Source organism: Cryptomeria japonica, chromosome 4, assembly GCF_030272615.1.
Source record: "Cryptomeria japonica chromosome 4, Sugi_1.0, whole genome shotgun sequence".
NCBI lineage: Eukaryota > Viridiplantae > Streptophyta > Pinopsida > Cupressales > Cupressaceae > Cryptomeria > Cryptomeria japonica.
Window position 1 is genome coordinate 599,702,411 of NC_081408.1, and position 21,244 is coordinate 599,723,654.

Genomic DNA, 21,244 nt, shown 5'->3' on the forward strand with positions numbered 1-21,244 from the left:
GAGAAGAGACTACAAATCAATAGCCATGGCGGAAGGAAAAGCTCTTGATTTGGGGAAGGTATGTTCCCAATCAAATCAAAATAATTTTATGAATCTTTGTCAAGAGTATAATGATATTTTTGCTTTTACCTATGAGGATCTAAAAGGGTTTGATCTTGATCTAGCTCAACATACCATAGAGTTAGATCCTAATGCTAAACCAGTCAGACAAAAGCAAAGGCCTATAAATCCCAAAATTGAGCCTTTGATGAGGAGATAACTATCCAAGCTTATAGAATCTAGCATTTTTTCCAATTAAGCATTCTTCTTGGCTAGCCAATCTTGTTCTAGTTAGGAAGAAAAATGAGGAAATTAGACTATGTGTAGACTCTAGGGACTTCAACAAAGTCTCCCTTAAAGACCATTATCCCCTTCCTTCCATGGAACATATTTTAGCCAAGGTTAGTGGCTCTGGAAGATTTTTGTTCTTAGATGGATACTCAAGGTATAACCAAATCTTAGTCCAATAATCTGACCAATACAAGACTGCATTCACTACTGAATGGGACACTTATGCCTATTGTAAGATGCCTTCTGGACTAACAAATGCAGGTACAACTTTTCAAAGAGCCATGGATATGGATTTTAAGGGAGTATTAGTAGAATTTGTACTAGTATATCTTGATGATATTACTATATACTCCAAGCATGCGGCAAACCACTTTGCTCATCTTGAGCAAGTTTTCAAAAAGTGCAGGGAATATGGTGTGTCCTTGAACCCTAGCAAGTGTGTATTTGCCACTAATCATCGTAAACTACTTGGACACATTGTATCCAAAGATGGCTTGGCCATAGAACTAGAGAGAGTGGAAGACATTGTGTCTCTTCCACTTCCACATCATATGAAGGGACTTCAGAGCTTTCTGGGTAGAATCAACTTTGTTAGAAGGTTTATCCCAAACCTTGCACCCTTGGTAAAGCTCTCACAGCCATGCTAAAGAAGGATTTTCCATTCAAATGGACTAAGGAGGGGAAGGAGGGATTTGACAAGATCAAACAGGCCATTTCTCAGGCTCCTGCCCTATTAAATCCAAACTATGAGAAGGATTCCATCGTTTACACCTTGGGAGGAGAATCAAGTATATATGTTATCCTAACATAGTTAATTTTGATGATTTGGAGAAGCCCATAGCTTTTTTTAGTGAAGGCCTAAAGGACTATGAACTCTAGTGCAACTATGTGGAAAAACAAGTCTCACAATTGTGAGAGCACTAAAAAAGTTTAGACACATGCTCTCAAACAACAAGATTCATCTCTTAGTCCCACATGCCAACGATAAGGATTTCCTTCTCAACAAAGATATAGGTGAGAAGAGAGCTAGATGGATCACTAAGGCCATGGAGTATGACCATGACATCAAAATTGCTAGGTTAGTGAGGGGAAGGGGACTCTATGAGAAATTCAATTGATCTTTTGAAAAAGAGTCATAGACCTCCCTCTTGCTGCAGGAAGAAGAACAGGTTGATAACTAGGGAGATGCACAAAGCAGTTGGTTGGAAGTTATGGCTGCCTTCTTAAAGGATGGTAGCTATCCTTCTCACTTTGATAGAACCAAGAGAAGGCATCTCAAATTACAGTCCATCCCCTATGCCTTAGTGGATGGTATATTATTCAAAATAACCCTGGAGGGTGTCTTCCTGAGGTGCATCCATGGAGATCAGACCAACAGGATGTTAGAGGAATTCCATAATGGCCCCTCTGGTGGCCATTTCTCAGTGAAAACTATAGTCATGAAGATCATGAGAGCAAGATATTATTGGACTTCTCTATTCAATGATGCTCACAAATGGGTTAGACAGTACAAAGAATGTGCACTTTTTTGCAGGTAAGCAAAGGTTAGCTGCCCTTCCTCTTCATCCCATTTCAACTGATCATTCCTTTGCACAATGGGGACTTGATTTCATTGGCCCTATCAATCCAATGTCAAGTGCGGGCCACAAGTGGATTTTGGCTGCCACAAACTATTTCACAAGGTGGACAAAGGTTGTTGCTTTGAAGGATGCAACTGAGAATTCAGTAGTTCAATTCCTTCACTAGTACATTTGGGGTTGATTTCCGAAGGACTATCGTTGGAATTTTGACAATTTTTCATCGAACTACCGACAAAAGAATTCGTCAAAAACTCATCGTCGATAATTCTGACGGTGCCATCTAACATCAAAATTCCGATGACATCGTGAACTCTTCTGACGACAACCATGACCGCTCATCCGACCAATGAATGTCGTTGGGCGTAAAGCATCCTCGTTGGATGGATGTTGGAATTCTGACGCCTACCAGAAATTTGCAGTGACAAAGATTACGTTGACATCCAACAATAAAGTGTCATCGGACATACAACATCCTCATTGGATGTTTCGTCAATTGGCATCAAAATTTTGATGCCTACCAGGAACTATGCACTGACGAGGATGTTGTTTGTCTGATGGTTTGGTCGTCGATGTAAAGTTGGGACGATGTCAGAATTTCGACGGTGATTTATTTTTAAAAAAATAAAATAATATGCATGCCAATTACAATTGTGCTTGTTGGTTCCCTTTTAGCATGTCCTACTAGATGGACCCAAGTAGTTTAATTTCAAGTATACTGGGATGAATGCCAATGCCATTTGGAATCCCACATGAAGCCACATTGATATTTTATCGATAAGACTTCCTATGCAATACTTCATACAATACAAAATTGACTTGATTCTCAAATCTCTTATTCTAAATATATCTTTAATACATCATTTTAGGACAACAAAATAAACACAAAATCCAAAAATTAGTAAATTCAAGAAGTATCAAGTCAAGTTCATCCTTGTGGTAGTTTGATTATGCTTGCACCCAAGAAAGACGACATATGGTGACTCTACATTGACTCTTATGTCTCAACAAGATCTCAATGAAGAACACATATCTCTTTCTACACATCAACAATCACTTGGGTCATCTCTAGGAACACTAAACCAAATCAACATATCATCAAGTTTCGATCCAATAATTTTTTTTGGAAGACTATATTCAAAATGTGAGGACTCTATGAATGGATGGCTATGCCTTTTGACGGTTTCTAATGCTCTCGTGACACTCATGCTTGATAAAAAATGTTATCATTGTCTAGATGGATGACATCCTAATCTTTAAAAAGATCTTAAAAGAATGCATGCTACATGTTGCACAAGTACTAAATACACTACATCAACACAAGTTGCAAGCTAACCTTGATAAATGCATTTTGGCACCACACAAAATTAAAACCTTGGTTACATAATCAACCACACTTGCATTCATGTTGATCCAGAGAAAATCAAGGTGATTAAATACTAGCCTATCCCATACAATATTGGAAGAACATATGTCACATATTGCACAGGTACCACATATGCTATGCAAACACATGTTGCAAACCAACCTCAACAAATGAAATTTTGGCACCATGCAAATTTAGTTACATTATCAACCATTCTCCCATGTTCCTTGATCACTCAACAAGGTTATATGCAGCAAGGCAACATTGATATGGAGTCCATAAAAAACATGCCTTTAATGGCCTCAAACAACACCTATACTTTGTGCTAGCATTTACTCTAGTGAATATTGCAAAATCATTTGATATTTAGATTGATGCATTTGATTATGTACTAGGCATCATGCTAATTTAGTATGGCCAACCTATTGCCCATCACTCAAAATCTATTAATGATACCTTGTGGCACTATTCAACTTAAGAAAAGGAGCCTTGCACCCTCATACAAGTCATCAAACAATGGTGCCACTATATTCTTAACAAAGAGACTACCATTCAATTGATCATCACCCACTTCAATTACTACACATAAAGTAAATTGGAAAATGTGTGGCATGTGAAGTGGATGATCTATCTACAAAAATTCTCTTTGGCCATTAAGCATTTGAAGGGGCACAACAAGGCTACAAATTAATGTAGTTATTAATGGTATTCATAATGCCAAGGGTGGTAGGTTGAGAGGGGTAATAAAAAATGATTGGAATGCGGTTTGAAGGTAGGGGTTGGCAAAAGGGATCGATGATGGCATGTACAACTCTAAAGTACCAATGAAGAGATGAGTGAAAAAGAAATTAATGTTGCAACCCTTTGGAAGAATGAGAGAGAATAACAATATCATCAATAAGTAGATTAGCAGTAACCCCTCATGTAAAATTGTAACTATCATCCATATGAGTATGTAGTCAAAGAAGCTCCACCAACTTGTCAATGTAGATGTTACAGAGGGTAGGACACCCTTGTTTGACCCCAATTGTTCTCCTCATCAAGTTGAAGATATTGTAAGCATGAAGCTACCCAATAAATTTCATAAATCCTACAAGCAATGCTAATGAGAGAATCCAAAATGTCGACATCATGTTTTTGTTGGAAAAGCAAGTGTCTCCCAATTGAGTCAAAGTCCTTCGAAAAGTCTATAAAGAATAAAAGACTATAGAAGAGCGGTGGTGAGCCTTCTCAACAATAGCCTAGAGTGTAAATTGTTAGTTAAGATGAGAGGGGGGGGGGGTGAATCATAAAAACTTCACAATATAATGTATTCACCAGATTCAACCTCGGTAGCCTTTACTGATATGCAACTATGACTGTAAATTATTCAATACTCATAAACATATACCCTTAAAACATCATAACACATTTAACACCAGATTTAACGTGGAAACCCAAATAGGGAAAAACCAATGTGGGATTTCAGACCCACTAAGAAATATATCCTTCTAGAGTATGCTCGGTTAAAAGCTTAATCCTGTTAAAGATTACAAACACATTGCTAGATGTGACCCGTTTAAGGGATTTCCCTCAGACTTGTTAGAGTCTTGCACTTTGTTAGAAGTGACCTTGTCAAAGGATTTCAAACACTCATTTAGAATGTTACCTTTCTAGAGGGTTTACAAATAAGACTATTGAGTCCACTCGGTTAAGATATTTCCTGTCACTCACAAAATAAATAGCAGTAATAAAATATATCTGCAACTTCACATATGAAATGCTAAAGTAGATTCTATGTGCTCAAAACAATCTTGTCATAAGACTTATCTTGTCCCTTGTTGGGCTCCTCAATCTATTCTTTAATCAGATCTTCAAGCTTTTATGCTCGGTAAACATTACTATAGCATCATTGTGCATACATTTTCCCGCATGCATTGTTCATCAACAATTCCTTATTTATAAACAATTTCTAACTGCTTAATCTCCTTGATCACATTTCCCATGATCAATCTTAGCCATCAAATCTTAAAACTTGACTAGGTTCAATATATCCTTCGATCTGAAAAACATTTTACCTTGCCTTGGTACTTGCATTCCTTCCTTGGAACTTGTGCTAGGTTATTGTGGTTCAATCAGTGTTGTAGATCTTCCTCTTGATTTTCCATGTCGTCGATCCTCAACAAACTTCTTGTGTGACATACCAATCATTTATTCATCTCTAGCTCATTAGCATCCTTCATTAAATAATGCTTTTATTCATCCAATGCGATCTATTATAACTCGGTTGTTACTCGGTTAATACTGAACTTCACTTGGTAGACATTCTGTCTTCTTTAACCGATATCGATACCTTAGGGTTTATCGACTAGGTACCTTAGGGTTTACCGACTAGATTCTTTGCTCAGTGACATAGTACAGTATTAAACTTATAATCAACAACATATGTAGGATATCAAAACAATCAAAACAACATGATCTCATCATTGTCTAACTCGGTAATAGTTGCCCATTGAATAACTTATTTCTCCCCTTCATTATCACATTCTTTCTGTGTCACTTACGGACCTCTTAATACTCATCAAAATATACTTCTCAAGATATGGCAACATCATACTGAATCAGAAAATCAATTTCTTGACATCAATGACAAAATAATATTATTAAGGCAGTAATCATCCTTCTTCAATTATATCAATAATCTCCAACAACCTTCTCAATATCCTTATTGAAATGCCAACAATCTCCTTTCTATTGTAATGCCAACAATTGTAAATATGTGGTCAATGGTTTGATAATCTCCCTTGAAGCTAGCTTTTCCACAAGCTCGAACATTACCTTTCTCTAGGTACTCATAAAAAAACTGCATGTCTAACATTGTGGCAAAAAGTTTGACAAATGTATGACCAATCATTATAGTCCTATAGTTGCTAGGATTGGAGAGATTCCTAGAGCCATGAATAGAATGAATTTATGTTGAGACTAATATCGGGGAAACCTTGAACAAACAACTCTGTTGAAAATATTTGTCGAAGGGGAGGCCAAGGAATTTGGATCATATTTGATAAACTCAGCTTGGAGGCCTTAACAATCAATAGCTTTATTGGTACCTCACTTTATAATGATTGTCTAAACATTACTTGTGGAGGAAATGGTAGAAGTTGGTACTGAAGTAGGGACCATGACAATAGTTCACTTAGGCACATCGTAAAGAGAGAAAGCATAGGGAATACACTCGTTAGGGCTTATGTTAAAAGTTATATTGGCGGGTTTTATTGGGAGAATAGTTTGCGAAAAGTTTGGGTGAATGCTAAAGATTAGCAAGAAGGGCAAGGTGTTGAGATGTTAGAAAATCTTGATATTGCACAAAGTCTTAGCATTTCTTATTTTGTGAGAGACATCAATTGAATTCAAGAACACAAAATAGCCATTAGAAGCCACTAGAAAGTTGACTAATATGTGGATCCTTATATCTTTTCAAAGTCAAACAAAATATTTCAGCCCGTTTTGTGCCAAATTCTTTTTTGATCTTCTGCCATCACCACTCTATGTTTCATGACTTCCTTCAACTAGATTCTATTCAATACATTGGGATTAGATGCCATGAATGTTTTTGAAAACTAATGCATTGGCCAATGATTTTTAATATGGGTTCCTCAAAACATTGAATTGTATGTTATAAAACCAAAAATGTGTAGGTGACATCCTTGTCTCATGATGTTTCTCCTAGTTATAAGTAGTACTTGCAAGAAACGGATGCACACTAGGAACATTACAAAGAACAAAGAATACTTGAAAATGCAATTAGTTAGAACTCTCTATAGTGGATGGGCACTACCTCTATGGGCTAGCAAAGGGCTTACTAAGTTAGTCTATAATCTAGGAGTAGGATTCATCACAGTCGTAGTTGTCTTAATTATCATCATATTTTCTATTTTGTCCTTTGCATAGTTAGCAAGGAGAGCGTTTATCTCTTGTATAACATTAAGTTCTATTGAATTATACATCTGCACATCATGGCTAGAAATTTGTGCAAGTTAATATTTGACGTGATCAATGCTTCCTCTTATTTGAAAGCCACAATAATTACACACCACCAGTCTTGCCTCTGAACTCAATGTGTCATACTTCCTAATAATAGGATTCTTGGACTCACTTCCACTATGGCTATCTAAGGGTGCCATCTCTATCTTGAAAAATAGGAAACCTTAGCAAACCTTAGAAAACCTTAGCAAACATAAAAAAGATATAACAGTCCCAATGATGCTATAGGGCAGTCATACTGGATTAAGAGCATGCAACAGTGAATGTACCAGTATCAGCACAGTGCCAATGAAAAAATCATGCATGAGGAGCATTCCGAACAATCAATGGCACAAAGGATAGTATAAGCCCAAACACAAAGGAAGATCATCACAAAATGTATACTTATCACAAGTATTAGAAGTCACAAGCAAAATACAGTGTTATCAGTCACAATAAGTGCCTTAGAGAGTGAGAAAACACCAAAAAGAAGGTCATCCAAATTGTAGAGTAACACAAAAGCCATAGATTGGAGGTAGAATACAATCATGAAGGCATTTTTTTTAAAAAGACAGGGTTAGAGCCCAGTCATGGCAGTATCACAAGCATAATGTTGTCTAGATCATTTGACAGTCAACGGTGAAAACAAAGTCCCACACTTAATAGTTAAAGGACAGTCCCAAAGTCAGGTACATCAAAAGCATAAAAGAAACAGTTATAATGGCTAAGGGTCCCAAAATCAGGAGATCAATAATGTATAGAGGATCAGGTGCAAACACCATTATCATGATCATTTTACAAAAGGTCACAGTCCATTCACTAGAAAACAACCAAGAGAGAAACAATGACTTAAGATGCAAAGCACAGTCTTCCATTCATCAAGATAGTGGCATCAAATTAAATACAATGAAAAATATAGTCTTAGAAAGGAATCTTGATATTAATGAGGACATTGGAATTTATAGCATTGTAACTGATCAAAAGTCACCATCATGGAGGTATCCTTCACAGTCATATGATATAACAAGAATGAATAATGTATATTGATAGCCATCAAAGAGTTTGTCACAATGTTTTATTGTAGTAGAACAATGATCATGATTATAATTTCAATCCAAATGCCTTCAAAGGAGCAACTTCAACATAGGATTAGCAGTCTAAGGACAATTTGCAACCATGGAATTTAAATAGTTCAAAGTCCAACACAATGAATAATGAAATACTGCTACAACAATTCTTCATGGACAGTCCATAGCCTTATAAAAAATACACTGATAAGGGCAAAAAAGATCACTATTATCATGGGTCTAAGACAATATAAAATGATTAAAATATAGAATTATTAGTAGTCATAAACTGTCTTAGAGGATTGGCAAAGGAAAACATAGGTGTTCTCCTCATAGAACATAGAGATATGAAGCAATAACGAGATGTGAGGTAACTGTTATAAAATTTGGATGAACTCAAAGAGAAATTTACAAATACAACCTACCCTTTATAATACCTAATTGAAAAAATGGATGCAATGCAAGTCCTTGTATCAATAATATCTGGTAGATAGTAAAAAACTAGAACAATAAATTCCATATAAAAGTGGTTAGACTTAAAATGATAAGGAAAATTTAAAAATGCTAAAGAAAATGTCAACTATTAAAAAAACTTACAAGGATGAGGCATATTCATAACTTTTGCAGTCCCTCCATGGATATGAATACTAGAAGCAACTCATACTATTAGTGTACATACAAGACAATATGGGAGTTCATTATACCCAGCAACTTGTGGTGTTATTGTTCGTGTTGGCTCTGTTGGACCCTACAATTAAGATTCACTATACATTATTCAATAAGATTAACTGTGCAACATAATGAAATATTGAAAAGTGTGTTATCTTATTGATCTTCGCTTGGTTTTGAGAATAGTTTAATATTCTCTACTTAACAGGGCCAACCACATGAAGGTGGAAGCTCATTTGGCCCCTCCCCCCTTAACACCACTCTAAATTCCCTGTTAACATCTAACATTCATTCATTCTTTCTACCAATAATAAAATATAACATTCATTCATTAATATCACATGACGTTCATTAACACATAACATTAATTAACACACAACATTCATCAATATTAATTAACACATATCATTCATAACCATTCATCAGCACATAATTACACTCATTAAAACATAAAAATAAGTCATTATCAAATAAGGTAGAATACAATCATTTCTTTTTTTGTTTTTTCTTTGAAGATATGTAAAGAATAAGTGGAGCATCTATATCTTCATCATTTCCCCCCTCTTCAGTTGTTCTGCCCTCTGTTCGTGATCTCGATGTATACCTAGTCCTATACCAAGGACAAGGACACTGAAGCGAAGGGGGGTCCTTTGCAATAACAAAGAAATGGGTTAAATTCAAAACATTTTTTTTATTATTGTTACAAGTATTTCATTAATTTAAAGAACATAACCATGGCACTCTTTACCTGATGGGGCCACATCATTTTGTCTAGCCTCAACCTCAACATGCTGAACACCCTCTAGATTCTCTCGAGTTCAAATACTTGTAGACGTATAAAAATGACCGTATTCCTAAATGAATATTTAATGTTCATTTTATTCCCACTCCTCTATTTAGTCAAATCTAATTTAATTAAATCATCCACATTCTTCTATTTAATTAAATAAATTATTCAATTTATTTATTTAAATTCACTTAAGCCCTTTATATCATTTAATTGAATAAATCATTTTATTTAATTAAATCCCTTCTCTCCACTTTTTAATTAAATAGTTCACCCCAATTAAATAAATCTAATTTATTTAAATCCCCAACTTGCAACCAAATTGAAATAAAGCAATTTATTTTAATTAAATCCTATTATCCCTCATCCACTTGCATTTTCCCACATCTCCCACTTGCATCCTAACCCTCTTCCTAAATTCTTCTAGAACCCATCTAATCCTAATCAATTAGCCTAAACCCATCAATTATCCCCTTTCCCTAAATTTGAGGAGGTCACTTCTCAAATTTGGAGTAAAGTCTTCAAAAGGCATTAAAGCCTTTATGCCTTCAACAAGCTAACTTGTTGAATACCCCCAAATTTGGAAGGACTCTTACAAATTTGTCCCCAAAGTCTTCAAACCATTAATGGTTAACTAACCCTTAGTGACATGGTTAGAGAATTTTTGACTAACTCAACCCTCATCTAACCCAGGGGTCTCATCAAGCATTCATTGTTTTGACCCTGGTTATCCCCTTAACCTTTGCACAAGAGTTTACCCCTTGGGTAAAAGCTTTATCCATTGGATAACCCTAACCTAACCTTAACTCTTACCTCCTAAGGTAACCTTCATGTCTTCTCAAGCATTTAATGCTTCTTACCTCTCCTCTCAAGCAGTCTTATGTTGATAATTGTCACCATTTCATTGGTGAGAATTGTAAATGTGGATTGATAACTTTCAATCCCAACCCTTGATAAACTCCTCCAATCTGGACCACCCATTGCCCTATTTTCCCTATAAATAGAGCTCTCATTCCTCCATTTCAAACATCCAAGTTTTTAATCATCAATCTTATACTCAAATTTAGCTTGCATCTAGCCTCTCTTTGTAATAGGAATTAATCTAATAAGCATTTTAGAGTATTTCTATTATCATTAGCTTAAATCATTAACTAGTATATCATGTTAGGATAGTATTGCTACTAACCTTGTCATCTTATAGTCTATTTTAACTCATTTATAGAATCATGCATAAATAGGATGCATTCATGTTAAAATTAATCTAAAGCATCCCTCATTTTTGCATTCGTCATCCCTAAGTCACTTTGCTCAGTGATCTGAGAGCAAAGGCATTGGCTTGAGGGACCTTGTGAGATAGAGAACCATGGAACCCACCTTGGGAAGTTGATCTATCCTTCATAGCTCCATAACTTGCACCAAGAAGTCCTATGGGTGTGTGGACAAGCCCTTTGAAATAATTTTCACATATTGAGTTTCATTGAACTGCTTTTCCCACATACAATACTAAAGGTTACATTAATGCTAAACACCAATTGCAATTAAATTTATTTAAAGGAATAATAGTGGTCCTCTTTACCTGATTGGGGAACATCATGTTCCTGATGTTGTGTACTCGGATCATGCTTCACTTGGTCACCACCAACTACATGCTCTAAAATATTAACAAAAAAAGTTACATTAATTACTACACTAATTACAATTTAAGATGTTTAATTGTATTAATAATTACATAAATAAATTTGAATAGCAAATGAATACCTCCACTACTGGGATGCACATCTGAACCTTCATGTGCAGGTCATGTTTCATGATTAGCAGGTTGCATTCCAATGTCATGTGCATCATTGCTTGCTTATTTAAAACAAATATAGTCACTTTATGTTGGAACTCAACATCAATTATATTATTGGTAAAGTATTCAATTTGAAATAATTTTCATTTAGCTTATTTATCTGTGTGACGGATGCATCAGAATCTTGTGATTGCCCACTCAATTCTTGTAGCCATTCAGCCACGACTATATAGCCTTGCTGGTAGACAATTCTCTTGTCATCTTCTATGGGCGCTCTATTGAATTCAGAGCCTTGCATTTTTGCTTGGTATCATGAATTTTGCTTGCATTGTTTGATAAAAAAAAATCGTTTGCAATTTATAAATATTTTGATGAGATATTTCATTTACTGATACTTACAATTCGTGCAACAAGTTTCATATAACCACCAGAGCCAAGTTTGTGTTGCCCTTTCTTTTCTTGTCTTGCCTTGGTTTCCTTTGACGTGTCACTCAGTCTATGAAAAGTTTGAAATATGTTATATTATATAAAAATAAAGAGTAATTAATTAGTACATAATTACATTCTTAATAGTATCCCATACCTTCTTTTTGCGTTTGTTGGTGTATTTCCTTTTTTCCTTTCAATTCTCTCCTTGGCATCCAAAATCAAGTCCTTCCACTCCCTCTCTGGAATCATGGGGGGATGCTCGTACTTTACATTTTTTCTCTCAATGGGTCCTGTATTGGTCCCTCACATACTTTAGATATGTGCCAGCTTTTTCAAGGAGCTTGGTTTTGTTGAATGTGTCATTTCCAAACAACTCAACCATACGGTTTCTCAATTCATCTTTTAACCTTTTTTCTTGGTCATTCCACCTTTTAAAGCAAAAATAAACTTGTTAGATTCAGAAATGAACTGAAGCTACATTTATTATAGTTCAAGAAATGGATCAAAGGAAAACTATTCTAGCAATGATATGAAATCAAAATATTGGATTAGGGTTAGTTCACATATGATGTTCCACCTTTTACATATGGTGGGCCCAAATATCTACAATGCAATGTCATTAAGATTTTTATAAACAATATCATTTCCTGCAAAAAATTCATGGGATCATTAGTCCAAAACGAGTGATCAGAAAGTAAATTACAATTAGACTATATATAATAATAATTTTAAAGTACCTAGAACCTTCTGTATCTTTAAGGGAATCATTTCTTTGTCACTCACCACCAATGTGGCCTACAACATTCCCGTACAAGCACTACGAGAAGATATAGGAAATGATGGTATGTTATCAGCAGTAGTCGCCTCTGGTGCATCCTCATGTGCATCTCCTACTGTAGAAAATGAATCCACTATGAAATGCCCCTAAGAAAGAACGCTTGAAGGGAAATAAACACATAACAGAAGATAGAGAAAAAGAGGGATCTACCAATAGTGGGTGAGCCAATATGACTTGTAGTAGAGGATGTATGCATGCTACGTGTTGCCGACATTGCAGTCGACAATACAGGTGGGGCTAACCTCTGATGTGGCATCAACGATATTTGCACAAGAACATTGACAACACCTAAAGAATAATACATTAAATATATGAAAGTGCAAGAATTGTAAACAAGGACGAACCTTTATTATGAACATTGACAGTATCAAGTATGATGTATTTTGGGTACTCAAAGTGATAAGCCAAGCAAGTGATAAGACAAGAAAATCGTCATCACCTGAAGTACCTGCAATACCCTGATCATGGCCACCAGGTTGATGAGGACGCATAAATTTCTGTAAAAATAACACATACATATTTTAGTTAATGACATAAAAGAGTATAAAATATAAACCATTATTGAACTTTTGTTATAATTAAAGCTTTCATTACCACTTACTTGCAAGTTTTTTGTTGTCCACATCAATTTTTGCACCCTCTCTCGTATCTCATCAATCCGAGGCTCCACGGATGCCAAAGCAACAATCTCTCTACATAATTTTTCTAATAGACTTTTTTATCACTTCTATAGAGTTTGTGGAATTTGCGATGTCATCATTGCTTAATCTTGTTGAGTCCACATCCCTAGAGAGGTGCTTAGGTACTGCAGCTCCCTTTCCCTTTCCCCAAACATCCATCTATTACAAGAATATCATTAACAATTACAAAATTACTCTAAAACACTCAAGAAGAGAACATAATAATGTAACGGTTTGCTTATATCTAATTTGTACAATTACAATGAGGTTTACTTGCTTGGTAGAAGTGTTGCGACCTACATCCCTGTTTGTTCTATGTGATGGATCCATGTCCCCCTATGACAAAGAAAAAATATAAAAATGTTAGCAAAATGAAACCAATAGACTTAGAAAAAAAAGTTCATAATAAAATGGTATATTGGAGTCATTAATTAGAGGTTGGTTAATTTAAATGGTATATAGTACGTACCACCCCCATGATAGTAACTTTGTTTGTATCTATACGATTCAAATTATAATCGATTAGTAGCTCTTCCCCTGCACTTATTGATTTTATCGCACATGCGAATACATGATTTCCCTCATGCGCCTCAAAGATGCAATTGGGTTGTTTATTAGTTGACCCACGTTGCATACTATTTATAAAACCTGCAATACTCCCCATTGCTTCTAGCCTTTCATCAATGGATATAGCCATTTGTTTACTTTGATCATTATCTTTCTATTGTATATAATTTGTTGATAGTGCATACCTACGCATACTTTTTTTATATCGAACAATTTGCATCCAATTATTGTAATTGTAACAAGGTCTGACAAACTCCATCAATTCAACAACTTTGTTGTAACAGACCTTTATGTCACCATGGAAAATAGGTCCAAACCATGTAATGACGGAGGTTCTATGTGATATATCCTATCGTTAACACAAAAATCAGTGTTTATTGGAGGAAGTTCCTCGGGTACCCATTGTTTTTGTAGATGTTTGTACCTCAAGGGTGCCTCAATGTTGCCTTTGGTCTCATCATCATAAGAACATAACCCCCCTTGGGCAAGGAAAAATTCCATGCGTTTATTGAATTTTCTTCTAATCTTTTGACCTCTAGTTGATCTCCCTATTGTAGACCTACTACATGTCTCGCTTTCATTTTCTATTCCTGCATTTCCCTCACTCGAGGAAGACATGTCTGACAAATACCTATTTGGTGGTACCTGCACCATCAAATAAGAGAGTTAGTTGGTAATGAGAGAGATATTTTGCAAATGAGGGTAATGGTGATGAAGAAGTTGGCCCTAAAGTTGATGTTGAGATTAAAATTTGAATAAGTCCAAGTGGGGCCTCAAGTGTTCATAACTGTATTAGATTTACTGCTAATGTTGAAGTTTGAAAAACTGAGGAAGTTTGTTTTCCAAGTAATTTTTAAAAAATAAACTGTTTCTATAGGGTGTATTGACTTAAAACTGTCGATCCATGAGACTGTGCAAGATCCTTGTCAAAGGGGTTCAGGTTCCTACACATGTAATTCAATTATCTTATGTTAGATAAAAATTACATAGTACACAACATGAACTTTGTAGACAAAAATAGTATTAAATAAACAAAATATGTTGTCATCATAATCATTGTAAATTTTTTAATTCCTTACCTTTACTTTATGTAGACTATGCAGGATCCTCAACTAAAGGGTTGACAATGTCTGTAGTCAATGACCTGTTCCCACCAAGAGTGACAACATCACACAAAATAAATACATGAAATCAACACCATCAATTGAGCATCATAAGCATTACATTTGTAAGTTGATAAACAATAAAAACATATGTATCATAAGCATCATAATCATCACATTTGTATTATCATATATTTAATTGAGCATCATAAGCATCACATATGTGTCATCATAAACATGTAATCCATAACATATGTATCATAAATCACCATCCATCACATAGGGAATAAACAATCCACATTTTATAAATAAACACAAAGTTCAAAAAATGTCACATGTATCATCATAAACATGTAATCCATCACATATGTATTTTAAATCAACATTCATCATATAGCTAATAAACAATCCAAATTCCATAAATAAACCCAAAGTTTAAAAAATGTCACATAAATAATCACTCTCCCTATCTCCATCTCCTCGGGGTGGCATATTAGGACCTGCTAGAGGTGGAACATGAATTAAAAACATTAAAAGGTGCATCATGAATTAATTATGTAATGACATTAGAATTTAAAACATAATGAATTAATTATGTAACCATATAAGTCAAATAAATTTCTATCAAGAAATCAATATTAAATAGACAATATACTAATTACATACCTCATACATTTCATTCATGTCATTGATCTTCTTCTTTATCCAACTCATCATCATCATCGCCATCATCATCATCATCATCACCACCACCACCACCACCACCATCGTCTTCGTCACCATCACCATCACCATCACCATCATCACCTTCTTCTTCTTCTCCATCATCATCGAGTAACTGTCGATCATGATCAGCATCTACATCATCTTCTACTTCTTCGGTATCTTCTTCTTCCATCACATTATACTTTATCGACCTTCCTCTTGGATGATGTCTAACAACAAATGACCAACCCGGTTTATGTGGAACCTCTGGGTAAAATACCTGCTCACATTGGCTTGGAAGAACATAGGCCTCATCCCCAACCAGTTCAAACAACCTTGTATCAACCATTGTAAAACCATTATCATGTTCAATAACAGTTCTATCAGGATCATTTTTATTCGTGTCATCCAACTTTTTGATGCAGAATTTATGACCATTGCAGCACATAGCGTTGTGGTGTTTGACCTACAATATGTCAAACATTTAAAAATATTGCATCCTGAGTTGATAAACATATGGGTGATTAATAAATTTATACGTACCTGTTTATCTCTTAAACCATATGCTAAATCAATCTCCCTTTGCATAACATTGGAATCTCCATTACGATGAGCTTCTTTAACCAATGAAGCCACACCTTCCCATGTTAATATGCGACCAAAATGTTGACAACATTCAATCCATACCGTCATCCAATCAAGATTGTTTGCAATATACAAATGTAGTGCATCCCACTCTCGACCAACAGTACAACAAATCTATAGACGTCTTACAACCGATTTATTTTGAAGATTAAGAATTAATTAACTACAATAACATCTTATAATTACCTCTCACTTTCCTCAATCTACCTTTCTCCATCAAGTACTCCCCTTTGAATTTGTTAATGGGGTTGGGATCCCAAATGCGATCCACATGGATCTTTGCTGCAAACTTAGGAAGATATTCAAAAATGTATACCATAGTCTGGTATACCATATATCCCTCCACCATAGAACCCTCAAGATGTGCTCTTTGTCGAATCAAAGCCTTCAAAAATTTCAAGTGCCTCTGAACCATCCACATTGACCTAGTGTGTACAGGTCCACACAATTCAATCTCCTCAACTTGGTGTATGAGGTAGTGTTCTTGTGCATTGAAAAAAGTTGAAGGTAGACACTTTTGCATTTCACACATTAGATGAGGAATTTTTCTCTTCCAATATTTTATATCTTCTTTATGGATTTCTTTACATGACAACCACCTACAAGATATTAAAGACGCAAAAATATATATTACATAACAAGTAAAATAAATCACAAATATAATATCTATACAACGAATTGAACAAATATCACTACTTACCTAATGTATTTTCCAAGATCATATATGACTTGCTTGACCTTATTGTCAAAGTGGTTTGGGAGAGATAGAGGTAGAACGTACTGCAACAATTATAAAATTATCTTTTCATTTTTTTCTAACATAATACAATGAAAAGTACATGCACAATATACAAATATATAGTAAATACACAAGAACATGAAAGAACTTAATGAAGGTATGTCAATCATGCATTTTCATCCCTGACCCAAATTCACTTTTCTTTGATATGAGATTGTTTATGTTCGTAACAAATCTTGTGGGAAATTGAATTTTTCGTATGACTTTTTTTATAGCATTGCTTTGTTGGTCCATTAATAACCAAGGAAGGTCACTTATATTAATCCGGTCTCTATGGCTATTTGATTGAATGACATTTTTAATTGCATGATTGGATTCCTGAATGTCACTACAAATTTTGATAATTTTTTCTTTGTCACGCCTTCCATCCAATATTTTCCATAATGTCTCTGTTATATTCTTTCCAATATCAAACAAATGCACAATTTGTAACTGCTCGTAGTAGGGCAACCTACTAAATTAACAGGGATAACTTTTTAGTCCCTTAGGAAGGTGGTCATTAATGTCTTGATGACCTTCACGATCATTAATCACATCATCAGTAAACAAAACATAATAGAAAAGATGTTTTATGACATAAACCATTAGATGGAATGACATTACCTTGACGATTAATTCTATTATATTCCAATTTCCACGGGTGAGGTGTCATTCTTCGTGGCTTTGATGTATTCTCTTCTTTCCCTTTGAAAATATATTTTTCAATATTTCGATACTTATGATTTTTGTGGAGAAAGTGCCTATACTCATCAAACACCTACTTTCCTAAACTTTTTGAATGACGAGATTTCATCTTTGGACCACAAACTGGACATGCAAATTTTCCCTTTGTTTGAAGACCTACAAGATAATGCATAATTGGATTAAATATGTTAATTTTTTTAATTATAATTATCATGCGCAACTTGAACATTATAACATACCACAAAAATGTGTTAGCCCTGGGGCATCATGTATTGTCCATACAAGCATCACATGGAATTGAAATTTCCTTTGCCCTATTGGTCTAGAGATGTCATACATAGTGACACCATTCCATAACTCCAACAACTCGTTGATAAGAGGCTCAATATATACATTCATATCTTTAACTTGGTACTTACCTAATCGAATGAACAAAAACATTATATAATTATTATGACCATTTTACTGCAATATTTATAATTAAATGTAGATGACTATTAAATGATAAAATTCCTGGAACAATCATTGCCAACATTATGTGCTCCCTCTTTGTTGACATCCATGGAGGAATGTTATTGTTGATAACAAAAACAAGCCACACTGAGTAAACAAATCTCAGCTCTCCAAATGGATTGACACCATCCACTGCCAATGAAAGCCTAAGATTATGAGGTTGTTCTTTAAAGTGTGGCCACTTTTCCTCTATGTCCATAAATGTTGAACCATCCGCAGGAATTCGAATAATGGGAATATAGCGAAGAACCTTGTGAGGCACCTTTTTTGTTATTTGATATGTTTGATATCTACTGATATGACATTCAGGGCATTCAGTTTGAAATTCATGTTGTTTGTGATATATAATATGATCATTGGGACAATAATCTATTGCTTGATACTCCATTCCAATATCTTTCATAATGACAAATAATTCTAGGTATGAACAAGGTAGAATATTTGATGGTGGTAACAAAAACTCACCTATCAATCTACAACAAAAAATTTAATTTGTTAATATAAAGAATATTAATGGTACATGATTCACCATTTATTAACTATAATGACATCTATGACATACCTTAACATACGTGAGATTGTTATGTTGGATAAACCATTCATAACCTTCAAGTTCACCAACAACAATATAGTGGAGAGAAGAGTTGTCTGGGAGCCTTCGTAAAGGGCCTCATATGCCTTCTCAAGTAGAGGTAAATCATGAACAACATCAAGGTCATCTTCATCATCATGATCAGTTGCGTCAGTACTAAATGTGTCATGGATCAATGTATTTGTACCATCATCTTCAATTGTGTTTTGTGGCTCATGATCGTCATCTTCCATGGGATCATTATATTCAACTTCTATATTCACACCTCCATGTTCCTCCACTTCAAAAACCATATTCTTTGGGTTGTGTTGATCCATATCATGTGCTCTGAGGTGCTCGACCTATATAAAAATGATAAACATAAATAAACCATGATCATGATCTCATCATCAAGTGATTTCTTATGTATATAAATTGTTAAAATGATATAATTAAAAACTTACCAATGGATGATAATCATGTCCCCCTTCAATGTGACCATACAACCTACAATGTTTCTTAGCTATTTTTTATTAGAAGTCTTCTAGTCTTTAACCCCTTATAAATTTTGCAAGGACAATAACATTTTCCATCACCTTTTCTTTTCAAGTTAGACCACAATCTAGCAATTGTCTCCTTATTTTGTTGTTTGTTGATATTGTCTGACATGGTCTTTCTTCACAGGCAAAAAAATCGGGATATAGAACTAGTTATATAGAAGTTGAAATGTTAGTTATGAAATCACATTTCAGTATAATATACCAAATTAAATTACTTGAACATAGAAATAATGCAAATTGAACCAAAATCATTTAACTCTTCTTTTTCATCTCAAAACATATCTAATGGCTTTGTGGTGATTTAGAGCAGGTGATATGCTAATGGCTTTGTGGTATGCAATCCTTGTATCATATCTTAAGTTGACTAATGTCTAATTGGGGTAATCCATGAGTATCTAATGTGAATTCATTATCAATGTTGTGAAGTCATCGAGAGTATGGTGATAGTCATCCTTATAGGATCCTCTCAATATTGTCCAAATCATTCTAAAAGGAAAGTAACTATCCATTCTCATGCTCATGCATACTTATATGACTAATGCTGCCCTTGTGTATCTTAAACATTGGAGAGACCTTATTTGACTTGCGTAATCAATGTGGTTGTTGTCCTAATATGAAATATTGAGTTCTACCCTTCCCTCTGCATCAAACTTCTCACATCATGTTTCTTCAACAAAACACACTATTTATATCCAAATCTTCGTCAATACCCTCAATGGAGGGGCATGTATAATGGTTTCAACACACAAAGTCAATGATCATACAGTTCATTCTTCTAGACACCCTTGGATACATTACTTGGCTTCTAGGCTTGGGAAAACTAATATAAATTGAGCCAACACCATGAGGATAGGGTCAAGTATCATGGCAACTAATCATAATACATGAAGATGGGGTTCACACCTAATCATTGGCTCTCAACAATGCCAGACTTCCAAAATTGTCAGTCTCAAGACCTCCTATTGGGTCAACACTCATTGATGGCCACAAGGCCAAATCAATGTATCTAGGCTTTGAACTCCTTACTCTAGGCTTGGAGGACCCTACACAAGGTCTATGAACACTCACTTGGTATTACAATAGAAATAGCCTTCCTCAAGAACTTTGTTTGCAACGCACACATCATTGGTAATCATTGTTATGATGAGTGGTCTATTAGGACAGTAAATAAAATGCTTATTCTTTTTTCACCCTTTGAAACTACAACAAGGTATTTGACTTGGCAGGGTCCCCAAACATCACTTCAACACCAAACATTAGGCAATTCAACCTTTTGTCTTCTCAATGCATTTTTTTTTTTGTCTTTTACTGGTTTTCTAAGTCTGATACATAGGGATATCATACCTTTCATGGCATCATCACATGCGCAAACTTCCCCATATGTCCCTGTAAGTCTAATATATTAAATACGTTTCACCTAGAACTATCTTAAGACGTATCAAGACATCTCATGACTCCATTACATGTCCACACTTGGGTTTACAAACACAACTCTATCAAAACATAAACAATATCACTAGTAAAACTATGACTATGACAATTAATACCCTTAGGACAGTC